The 12400-nt window shown below is 34.6% G+C and overlaps 1 long non-coding RNA gene across 2 annotated transcripts in view; it reads left to right on the top strand.

Moving 5' to 3' along the window:
* Positions 1–424: 424 nt before the first annotated feature.
* Positions 425–12400, top strand: part of LOC144365434 (uncharacterized) — a 105647-nt gene continuing 93671 nt past the window's right edge. The window contains exons 1-2 of one of the 2 annotated variants that reach the window (XR_013423858.1): positions 425–1095; positions 4699–5410. This is a non-coding gene — a long non-coding RNA (uncharacterized LOC144365434). Of the gene's footprint in view, positions 1096–4698; positions 10794–12400 lie in introns of those variants that run through there. The other variant, XR_013423859.1, reaches the window with a different exon arrangement.

The following is a 12400-nucleotide window of genomic DNA, read 5'->3' as shown; positions in this document are numbered from 1 at the left end:
AGGACAGTCCCTATAAACTGAACCTTCTTCACCAGCTGTTGCCTAATTCTGTATGGTCCAGGTTGGAATTTTTCCAACTCTTCCTGCACATAAATTTCTCAATCTCAACAGAACCATGCAAAAATGAGCCATAACTATAATCTTTCATGTTACTCATAGCTCTATTTAATTATCTGAAATACTACCTGATAAATAGTGCAATCAGAAGAATTCCAGCTTAACAGTAACTACTTCCACATCGCTTTTCTGCTCTCATCTAATTTGAAACAGGTCTTAGATTACTACCTCTAAATTATGTAAACTCCTAATCAATGATTAATTTAAGAATCTTCGAGCCACTAGTGTGTGTGAGTGTGTGTGTGTGTGTGTGTGTGTGTGTGTGTATTTGCTTGTATGTGTTTCCAAAGTGTCCATTAATCCAGGTCTAGGGAATTTTTTTTTCTTTACTAGACTTTTAGGACTTTATTTTATCCTGAATTTTTAACATATTAAAAATTCAGGATAATTTTTAAACATTGATTTCAGCCTTGTGAACTCAGAGTAGAGGACCCAAGAAAATGATGACCAAGACAACTGAGCCACGGGAAACCATGAGATAATACATTCATGATATGTATATTATCTCATGGATAATGAGAGGAGATGAAGGATGAGTGGTTGTGACCAAAGAGAGTAAATTTTTACAAAAGGAAAACTGTTCTCATAGAAATGTCACTGACATTTCTGGATTAAAAGCACATTTATATTAAACATCCTTAAAGCAGATTATAGTTCAGAAAAAAAATCTGATCAGTAGAAAAACTGTATTCTACTTAAAAACCAATTCATTGGTGGATGGAAACAGAGTAATCTTTATAGAGCACCCTCTAAATGTCAAGCATTTTACATGTATCACTTTGTCTGAATCTAAACAATGAGAGGTCACTGTTATCAACTTCATTTTACAGATGGAGAAACTCATGGCTGAGTGTTTGAGAAAAATCTCCCAAGTTTATAAGTGAACAACTGTTGAATACTCACATTCAAACTCCTTGGTCTGACTTCATAGTGACAGCTTTGCCCATAGACTTGTGCTGCCTTTGGATCTAGATACAGGTAGGGAAAGGGTTCTTTCTCACACGTTTCATAATGGTGATTTCATATGAAAACATAATTTTAAGTATTTTTATTCATCAAATATTTAGCTGGTAATTAAACTGGGACCAGAACTTTTCCAGGAGTTAATTAGTACTAATTGTGAATATTAGACATTCATCAAGCTATATAATTTACATGCATTTTTCTAAAAGTAATTTGTTTTCAGCTCTTCTGTTGTTTTGCATTAGTGATATCAAAGAATCCTAGTGAGTAAGTGTGAGGACCTAAAACACTAAAAAATATTGGATTGAGTCCCAGGAGACCTGCATTTACTTCTTCACTTGTTCTCTCTGTGATCAAGAGAGCCATATCCATGGACCAATTTATTTATTTGTACAATAAAAGGAAGGTATATCTGACCTCTGAGGGTTTTTTTTTTGAGTATTAAGACCCTAAGATTTTTCTAAGCATGGTCCTGTTTTATAGGTTTTTCCCAATGATCCATGAGAATACACTTGAAAAGATGGTGGTGAGTTATCTATAACTCAGAGCTGAAGTTTCAAGTTTTGAGTTTGAGTTTTGGAAATAGAAATGTGGCACAGTGAATGGAGCCTTTAAAATACTAATCATTTGTATTAGTTTTCTCTTGCTGTATAACAAATTACCACAGATTTTGTTGCATGAACAATCATATATGTATTATCTCATGGTTTCCCATGGCTCAGTTATCTTGGTCATCATTTACTTGGGTCCTCTACTCTGAGTTCACAAGGCTGAAATAAATATTTAATGTCTGTGTATGGGGGTTGTGCATTCATATCTGGAGCTTTTCCAAGTTTGGATTGTTGGTAGAATTTATTTTCTTGTGGTTGTACAATAGAGGTCCCCATTTTCTTTTAGTAATAGCCAGCAGCAGGCAGCTCCTAGCTCTTGAAGATTACCTGCAAGCTTCTTGCTATTTGGTCCCTTCATAAGCCCACTCAAAGGCTGGGAATTTACTTTTTCAAACTCAGTAAGGATACTCTTTCCCTTTTGTTTGCAAAAACAGCACCTCATATATACTGAGTTAAATACCACCCCCCAATTCATTTACACTTAAAACCTCACAGTGTGCCCATATTTAGGAATAGAATCTTTGCAGATGTAATTAGTTAAGAGGGACTCATACTCAGGTAGGGTAGGTCCTAATCCAATGACTTGTGATGTTACAAGAAGAGGAAACAGATACATACACACAGAAGGACTATGACATACGGCGATGAAGGATGGAGTGGAGTTAGGTTGCTTTACAAGCCAAGAAACACCAAGGATTGCTGGCAACTACTAGAAGCCAGGAGAGGGAAGAATATTTTCCTAAAGTTTTCAGAGAGAGGAGCTGTAAAGCACTTGATTCAGGACTTCTATCCTCTAGCATTATGAGAAAATAAATTTCTGTTCTTGAAAGTAACCAAATTTGTGATACTTTGCAGTAGAAGCCTTAGGGAATGGAAACAATAAATCATAATGTAATCATGAGAATAAAATTCCATTCTGTTGGACAAATAACCATAACCCAATCAAGAGAGTGTCATCTTATCACATTTGCTATATTCTGTTGGCTAGAAGCAAATCAGAGGTTTCCTCGGACTTGAAGGGAAAAGGATCATGCAAGAGAATGACTCTCTGGGGATTGTTTTAGGATTGTCTGCCACATTGATGCAAGGTTATATTTATTTTCCTATAAAAGTGGGCCCCTTTATTATGCAGGAATGGGCTTGAACAACTCTAATTTTTATCACAGTCTCTATGTATTTCAAAGTTATCTGCAAAGGTATTTTATTCAAAGTTTCAGAATTTCCATTAAATTTTTAAACTCAAAAATGGTTCTTTTCTTTAAAGTCCATCAGAGGATGTTTAATTGTGCATTTAGTTGCTTTTTTAAAAATAGATTTGATGGTGCATTGCCTGAAAGTTATTTGTGGATAAAAGTTGATCATTTGAAAGTATAAAGCAGAGAAACAGAAGTTTATTAACTAAACTCTGCCCTCTTAAAAAATCATTAGTACCCCAAAAGATATTGGTCAATAAATTAAATTCCATCGTGCATCTACCATGTATATATTCAGCATTGTACCAGTTTATGAAGTGTCGTTTACTACATATCCAGCATTTCAAATGATACAGTGATGTGTTAAGAAAAGTTGAGACTAATCAGCCAGAAAAATCATTGCCCTCAGATTACTCTAGCAAGGATACACTTACACAAAACACAACTAGATTCCAACTATTTTTATTAGATTCCACAGAACTGCTGTTCAGGGTTAGCAAGAACAAAGCTAAACAATGTCATTATTTAGCCATAGGTACCCTGTAGGTTTTTTTTCATCTTGGTTCTTAAATCCAAACTTACCAATACTATGAAATGCAGTCATATTTGTGAATTAATGTTCCAGACACATCTTTCATATTTTCCTATGGATTTCTTTGTGGGTTTTCAGATGGACGTGTTTTTCTTTGTGTTCTGCCATGAGCTCTCTTATAGGATAGATTTCAATCCTTAGTCAGCCTTTGGAAAAAATAAATGTTTCCCTATATAAGAACTTAGTCCATATCATGTTGCATAACTATTCGTGGTGCATAGTCCCTGAACATGTTGAATATTCTCTGGGGTTCAAACTGTAAGAGATAACTTGTTTAAAAATCTATTTAATATTGTCAAAGACAGAGGCTTACATATGTAAGGGCTGTCAAAATCAGGTCCCTAAATGAACCTTGATTTTGTAAAGACTACAATTATTTTTTTTTCTTCCTGCCAAATTCCTATCTTTAACACTGTGTAAATAATCCTTTAGGGTATTAGTGTTTATTTTTCCGATTTTGATATTACCCAAATAATGTTTCTGAGATTACAGCTCTTTCTGACAGTATTAAACACTACATTTTAAGGACACTTTAAGTCTCTTAAGTTTAGAATGTAGTGAAGTGATATTGCTTCATGCAAAGAAGTTTACGTGGTCAAGCTCCCCAGATCTGGATTTTAGCAAAGTGCAGTGAAGTGTTCTGTAGGTCCCTAATGAAACCTAGATGATCAAAGTCAGCATTTCTCCTCCAGCTTTTCAGGATTGGGTCTCTTAATGAGAAAGGTCAGAATTCTATAGATAAAATTGCAAACTCTGGAGTAATTGGCTTGTTTTCAAAATTCAAGCTCTGGCATTTTTTAGCTATAAAATGGGATAGTATCAATTACAGAGAATTTGTCATGATTATGTAATGAATGTAAATTGTATAGCATGGATCCTAGCTCATGGAAAGTGCTTAAGATAAAAGATGCAATGAAAATAAAATTTCATCTCAACACTTCTGTGAGGCAAAATTAAGTTGTGGAGAAATATACAATTGATTTAGAGGTTTTTTTTTTCATTGATTTAGATAAGTTTGATACTACCCATCCAGCTAGAAAGGACAAAACATTCATTGGACATCTCCTGCATATCAAATGATATTCTAGAGTTTTACATAGAATTGATTAAATTCTCAAAAGAAATCTATATTTTTATATTTAAAAAAGGAAATTGAGACTAAAATATAATAAAAATAAATTGCAGAGCTATGATTTAAATCCACATTCGTTTGACTCCATAGGCCAAGCTCTCCTTGCTCTACCATACTGCTTCTCCAAGACCAGAGTTCTCTGAAATTCATGATTTTTATGTATTATAAAGAGAATAGCAGAAAGTAATGGAGCAGAAAGGAATAGAAAGTAATGGAGATTTCAACCATATAGGTAACTTGACAATTCCTGTGAAAAGACACAAGTGATTTTAAATGGTGAATAAGCCTGAAAATTTGGGGGTAGTGGGGATGGTGATACATGATTAGGAGTATACAATCTGACACATTCTCAAACTCATTTATGTAGATATTCCTCTTGGATTTCCACCCACATATACAATGCAGTCCTATCACAATTATTTAAAAGATAGCCTGATTCTTCCACACAGATATTGGGAATTAGAATGTAGAGTGTGGAACTATTCTAGACCAATATGAGAGGAATCATCTTACTTGGGAAAGGGCAAGGAGGGAACAGGAGTATAGTTATGATGGTGGTGGGTACTTTAGTTGGGTAAGATGAAAATATAAATTAGCTAAATTATCCCAGAAATTTCATTATTGTTGAAGCTTGAGTCCTTGATGTTCTCAAGCTAATAATACCTTTCTTTATATTTCTGATGGGATTTCTTTTTTAGGGGTGGCAATTGGGTGGCAATGCAGTGAAAGACCTGGTTTAAAGAGTGTATGTTTAAAGAATGTGGCCTATTTTAAAGAGGAAGAAGATCTCTGGTACAAGAAGGTCAGTATAAAACTGTTTCTTAGAGTGAGAATACATTATTTTGTTTCTGTTAAAGGCAGCGAATAATGAGATTCTTTGTCATCAGTGTTTTAGGTATTCAATCACATCTTATTGCTTTAAGTATTTTTGAGGCAGAGACCATTTTTTTTAAAAAAAATTTAAACTGTATTTTGTAAATTAATAAACTATGATATTAGTTTTCTTTCAGCATGCAATTCTATTAATTTTACCAAATGTGGATTTTTAAAATACTACTGCAATCAGAATGTAGAACCATTCTATTACCCACCAAATCTTGTTCCTACTAGATTTACCTTCTTCCCACCTAATTCTTTGGCACAATTGATCAATTTTCTGTCACTATATCTTCTTCTTTTGAGACTGTACTATAAATAGAATCACAAAGTATGAAACTTTCTGAGGTTGGCTTCCTTTACTGAAAATAGCACCTTTGAAATTCATCTAGGTTATTCCATACACCAATAATTCATTCCTTTTAATTGTAGAATAATATACCAATATGTAAATTTGCAAAAATTTATCTATTTACCTGTTCAAAGACAATAATATGTTTCAATTTTTGGCAATTTTGAATAGAGCTAGTATAAAAATTCCTTTACAAGTTTTTGTGTGAAAATGTTTCTTTTCTTTAAGGTAAATAGCCATGATTGCAAGTATTGGATCATATTTTAAGTATCTACTCAACTTGCTAGAATAATGCCAAATTTTTCTGGAGCAACTATGTCTTTTTTTTTAAAAAAAAAAACTATATCTTTGTTTTAAAACCAAAATGAGATACATACTCACTAGAATGACTAACGTTTAACGCCCTGACAGTTTCAAGGGTATGGAGTAACTGGAACTCTTGCCCACACTCAGGGAGAGGGAATTAAACCACCTCCTGAATATCAGGAAAGGGATCACATTTCGAACCATTTGAGAAGGCTACCTACTATGGTAATTTAAAGAGCATGAGAGAAAAGAATAATATGTATAGCAAATAATAAACTGACGTAGATATTTGTTATTTCTATTGCTCTTCCTTGTTTGTGATGTTCCAAATTTCCTTCTGCTATCATTTTTTCTTTTGACAAAAACCATCCTTTATCAATTATTTCAGGCAGATTTGCTGACAATATATTCTTTTAATTTTTCTTCTTCTAATAACATATTTCACCTTCATTCCTAAAGGTTATTTTCATTGTGTGATATTACTATTATAAGTCTTTTGGCTAAAAATCTGGAGCTTTTTTAAAACTTTAACCTGATTTGCTGCCACTTCTCATGAATGTACCTGCATTAGGAATACAATGGTTTGGGAGAAGAGAGAAAGAATACAGGAAGTGGGTTTTGCCCTGTCCTAACTGGGACTGAGTTTCATTACTGAGAATTAAGACACATTTTTTTTTTTAGCATGATTAGTTTCTCATTTTTTGGAATAAGTTTGAAAGGGAAAGTCATTTTATAAAAGATTTTACCTTATTTTATCGAAGGATTATACATTATCTGGTACCATGTGCAGGAAACAAATGTTGGGTCTAGTTGTCTTGAGTAAGTACTATGTACTGAGGGAGTTCTTTGCAGGATAAGTTATCTGAAATCAACCATTAGATGAAGGATCAGAAAACAGAAGGTCAAAGATAAGAGAACAAGAAAGAAATAGTTAATGTATCTAAAAGGTATTAGCCCTGGGGTGGTGACATGATGTTGGAGTTAAAATACCACCTAAACAAAGCGAGGTTCACATTATTTTGAATTCTGTTAAATCTTTAACAGTTATAAATTCCAAGTCTTATGATAGCTTTACAAAAAAAAAAAAACAACTTTTGTAGGCTAACAATTCAAAGATCACATTTTGATGTTTCTGGTTTCTGGGAGGTCTGCAGAACTCAAACTAAGTGAAAACTAAGACTTCAAATCATACTCTTATCACTTTTCCAGTGCAAGGATACAAAAGAATCCTATTCATAGATAAACCCTTTAAAGTTCTAATTTTATGTGAATAAAACATTTAATAGGTATTGTCCATTTTAGACTCTGAACTGGATACTTAAAACCATGTGATTAGTTATCAGAATAAAAGTAAAAAATGATTTTGAAAAATAAACGAAACCTCGTAAATGGTGCATAAAAATGATGTCACTTAAATGTGAAAACTCTCTTTAACAGTTTATGTTTATATCTTGCTGATGTTTGATTAAAAAAAAAAAAAGCAAAAACTGTTAGAAAAAGTTAGCTACTTGAACCTGGGCTGTTGAATGCATTTAAATCCTGCAATTTGGCAGAATATTACATCATCTAAATGGTGGAGATAAACTTGAGGTGTAAGGGATATGAAATGTAGTTTGCATTCTCGACTCAATAGATTTCAGAAGGTGATAAGTTAAAGCTTCTGAGGAAAAAGGTAAACTAACTTTGGAGCTGCGAGTGACATATCCTGGCTGGACTGAAACCAAGGCATTTTCACTAGTTGAAAAGACATGGGCTATTTTGTTTTATTTTAAAAAATTTCCTGGGGTGGGGGATGTAGTTCAGTGGTAGAGCATGTGCTTAGCATTCATGAGGGTCTGGATTCAATCCCCAGCATCCAAACAAACAAACAAATAAATACAAATGTATATGATTTCTACACTATGATTAATCAAAAACCTTTCTTATTAAAGATCTTGAAGTTGGGTACAAACTAAAAATGGCTCTTTTTTTCAGCAGCAATGAGAAAAAATAACCTTGAGCATAAACAACATGAAAATACATAATTTTTATATAAAGAATGAAGAATTACAAAGCTTACATCTTAAAAGAATTCCTTTACTTTTTTCATTATCAATATGCATGGGAGGCTAAGTACTCCATATATCTTTGAGGACAAAAAAGGGATTTGTTCTGTGGAAAGTACTGAAGCTTTTTAACTATTCTAGTTTTAGGGTAGATAATTGGTTAAGGGAACAAAGACATTGTTCTGTTACCACTGACGGTAAAAATTCATGCTATTCACTTGACCAATGCCTAACTTGCTGAATTTTGCTATATCTTTTGGGTAGTGTGGGGTAATTGCTAATGTTAAGCTGGGCTTCCATTGTCATACTCTCTAGGTAATGATCCTGGCTTCACTATTCACATTAGGCCTATTATTTATTCTTTCTTAAAATGTATTTATCCCAACATGAAATTGGGTTACTAGTGTTTATCTCATAAGGGTGTTGTGAGCATTAAATTATCTTATATGAAAAGCTGTAGCTCAATTACCTGGTACTTCGTTAACTACAATAAATGTTAATTTTTATGACGCAAAAATTTCAGGAAAAATCATATTATTCAGTGAAAGCTCTTTTTCCTGAAAAACATTATGCTATAAAAGAATTCTACCTTGGATATAATTTAGTCCAGCAAGTTTGGAATTACTGGCTTCCAATGTTTTAAAATCTGGTATATAACCAATATAATTTAACTACAATTTTAGAAATTGTTCAAATTATATTTATAAAATTAAATTCTGTTCAAATATTTATAGAAACTGGTAAATGTGTTCATGGACTCTTGGATATCTTAAGAACTCAGTTTGAAAATCTTGAGTCAACTCTTAACTCCTTTTCCCTGTACATAGTAGAAAGTCATGTAGAATATTTAGTATCGATCTGTTTGGCTGCCAATCAGGATATTTATCTTACCTCCTAAGACTATGTCTCAGATGGAAGACTTGAAAATCTCTTTGAATTAACTTTCTATTTTTTCCATTGAATCTGGTCATCAGCCTTTGAGCTATTTATCACTATTCTCTTATGTATACCAGGATGGTGGGGAAGAAAGCAATGTTTAAATGAGTTCCATCAGGAAAGAATTGAACATTGGTTTCCTCTGATAAATTCTCGGGGCTAAGGTTAGGTTAATACCCCTGCTGTATACTCTCATGAAGCTTGAGATAAGGTGCTCAACATATATTTTCTTAATGATTGAATCCTATTCATATTTGCCTTCACTTTCCTTTGTTTCCCCTTAGAATAAGACAGATTTCTCTTCTGTTTATCCTTTAAGGCTCAGCTCTTTTCTGGGAAAGTTGCAACAGGGTTGATTTTTCCCTTTTTGTAGTATCCATGGCTTCCTCTGCACAGGTATGGTATGATATGCTTTGAGGTAGTTACAAAGAAGTTCTTGTACTATTTTTATTCTATCTGGCGTTGCCAAGCTTCCACATGAATAGCTTAAGGCCCCACAGGAGTTTGGTTTGTATCTGAAACTGTTACCAGCGTGTTGGAAAGAGGAGCAGAAATACTACTTATTTCATTACCTCTGAAACAGAGGGCTTAGTCTATGATTTAAAAAAAATGATTTTTTCTATGTCAACTAAAGGGCCATGAGAGGTTCTCTGGGCTCTGTTTTCCATAATTAACATGTTGTGTCTCTTCCCTCTGTATTCTTTTATGGGAATCATAACTATGTTTCAATGTTCTGAAGTTCAGTACAAGTTGGAAGAATTTACATCTCAGAAATCTAGGACTCAGTGAATGTAATAATAGGATGGAGAGAACAGCTTCCTCAAAAGTGGAGTTAAAAAAAGAGAATAAACGAGACCGTGAAGACAACCCTAGCAAAGCAAGAAAAGTTCACCCAAGTGGAGATTTTCAGCAATGCCGACAGTGTCCCAAGGTTTTATTCTTGTGTGTGAAACCCAGATTTCCTGGAAAAGTGCCTCCTATTGTTTTGGCTCCGTACAAGACATAAGTGTATCTGAAACAAAAAGTGGAGATGCTGTTTGGACTCCACCCAGCAGATTGCTCCTATGGTCCTTCCCACAAATTATTGGTTTCTTGCTAATTCCCTCATTTACAGATCCTGCAAACAAACAGAAGTCCTGTATGGATCACTGAAAGGTAGGCAGAAGATAGCAGCAAAATGGGTATAATGATAGAGTTTTGACATTCCAGCAAACACATGAAGTACTAGATTCCAAAGAGGATTCAGACTTAAACTGTTGTGATAAGGTATTTGCAAACCCTGGTACAGACATGTCCTGAACCTTTTGTTTTGTAATAAAATTTTACTTTTATTTGGTCTCTGTAGATGGAAGGCAAATTCTTTAGCTTGCTTGAAATATAAAATTATATTGCCTCTGGCTATCCTAAAGATCAAGGTCTTTTGTATAATTTTCTTCCCCAATATAGGAAGCATTCTTTCTATCCCTCTAAAATAACCTCATTTATTTAACTTTGAAATTAAAAATTCCTAGGATATTGTTTTCACCAATATCATTCTATGTGCTAGGGAATAAATGGTAGCAAAAACAAAACAACTCCCCTCAACTCCCCCAAACAAACCATTCTGTGGTAAAGTCCTGTACTTTTTCTTTGTGCCAATAAACTCAATAGGGTTAAAAATCCCAAGGCTATTTGAAGTCTGATTCTTCATAGAGGTAAGGGAGCACAGTGTTGGGTGGCAGCCAGCTACATGCATGCAGAGCAGATCTCCCTACAAACTGATTCTATCATCTCTGTAATCCACATGCATTTATTAGAAACTTGTTGGGAGGTGCTGACACACAACCCTGCACTGGCTTACAGGAAGCACTGGAATAGGTGGATGTGACATGTTACTTTGTAGTAACCAAAGGGAGGAGAAAAGGGAAGAATTAAAATTGCCTATTTGCTTAGATTCTGGGAGGATTTTCAGACTAAAGTAGGGTGGGGAGACACCTGCCACTCCACTTATTTCCCCCTATTTTTCTTTTCTGGATTAAAAATATTGTCTGAGGTTATATTGCAAGTATTTTGATTATTTCTTTCTCTCTTACACACACACACACACACACACACACACACAATTTACAACAGAAACTCAATTCTGAAACCACAATCATAAAGACCCCATTCATAATATGCTTCATATAAGATATATGATGTATAGATCTCTCCATCCATACACAAAACCATATGGGCTATAGAAGTGAAGATACGTTGATCAGAAATTTCTTCTTACATCTATCCCACTTTGCATATACTGTTTATATATTCCGTTTGATTTCAATTTATTTCGTTTTATTGTTCCATGGGGAAACAAGAGACACAGTTCTGTGGAACTATGACTTCATGACTGAGTGCTGAGGCTGGGAAGGAAGGTACTAGGAATCATGTGCTGGTTTGTGGACTTTAAAAAGCACTAACTCCTGGAAAGCAGGGCATCAGTCTCACTGAAGGTCTCCACAGAATTTGGTGGAGGGTTGGATGGGCAGAATGGGCATGGGGGTGAAGTATACCTCTGCCTTTGCTCCTCCCCATCTATCTGTCTATCACCCTGTTTTTTCTCTACTGCTCTCCTCTCCACTCCATCTAGAGGGTGCTTTTAATTGCTTTCCAGATATATAAAATCTCAGTTATGATGGCTCCACCTTCATGGTATTACCAAATAGCATCTCTTCCCTCTATGAAAGCTACCTCTACTTTTCTCACAGAGAGATTTCCAGTGGCTTTTAAGAGAGCAACAGTCTTGTGGCTGAACTAATTCACACTTTAATAATTGATAGACTTTTATTATTCCCAGAATGTTTGCATTTTAAGAGATTCTTATTACCCTAAGGAATCAACAGTTGGAAATGTTTCAGAAACCTTGAAGTGAACTGAACTAGTCAGTTTAAGAAAGACTGGGGGTAGGGGTGGGGGTAAATCAGTGGGCAGCTGTTTTATTTGGTGTTAGAACAAGGCAAGTCTGTGTTAGTGCACAAGCCACCCTATGAAAGCTTGTGCTGGGAAGCCACACAGGATGGGAAGTGCTAATGGACAGTGGGAATGGAGGATGTCCTCTGCGAAGGGAATACCACAAAACAGCTTAAATGTAGAACATCTTTAGACATTGTCTAGGCCAACTTTCTCATTTTATTGGTGAGCAAAATGTCAATGAAAACTTGCTATTGCCTAAGGGACATTTATGCCATTTATTGTTCACCAAAAAAGGAAGAGCCAAGGATAGTTGACTTGAAATCTGTGTTGCAATTTACTGTTG

Source organism: Ictidomys tridecemlineatus, chromosome 7, assembly GCF_052094955.1.
Source record: "Ictidomys tridecemlineatus isolate mIctTri1 chromosome 7, mIctTri1.hap1, whole genome shotgun sequence".
Classification (NCBI taxonomy): Eukaryota; Metazoa; Chordata; class Mammalia; order Rodentia; family Sciuridae; genus Ictidomys; species Ictidomys tridecemlineatus.
Note: the sequence above shows the minus strand (reverse complement) of the source record. Positions and strands in the feature narration are given on the sequence as shown.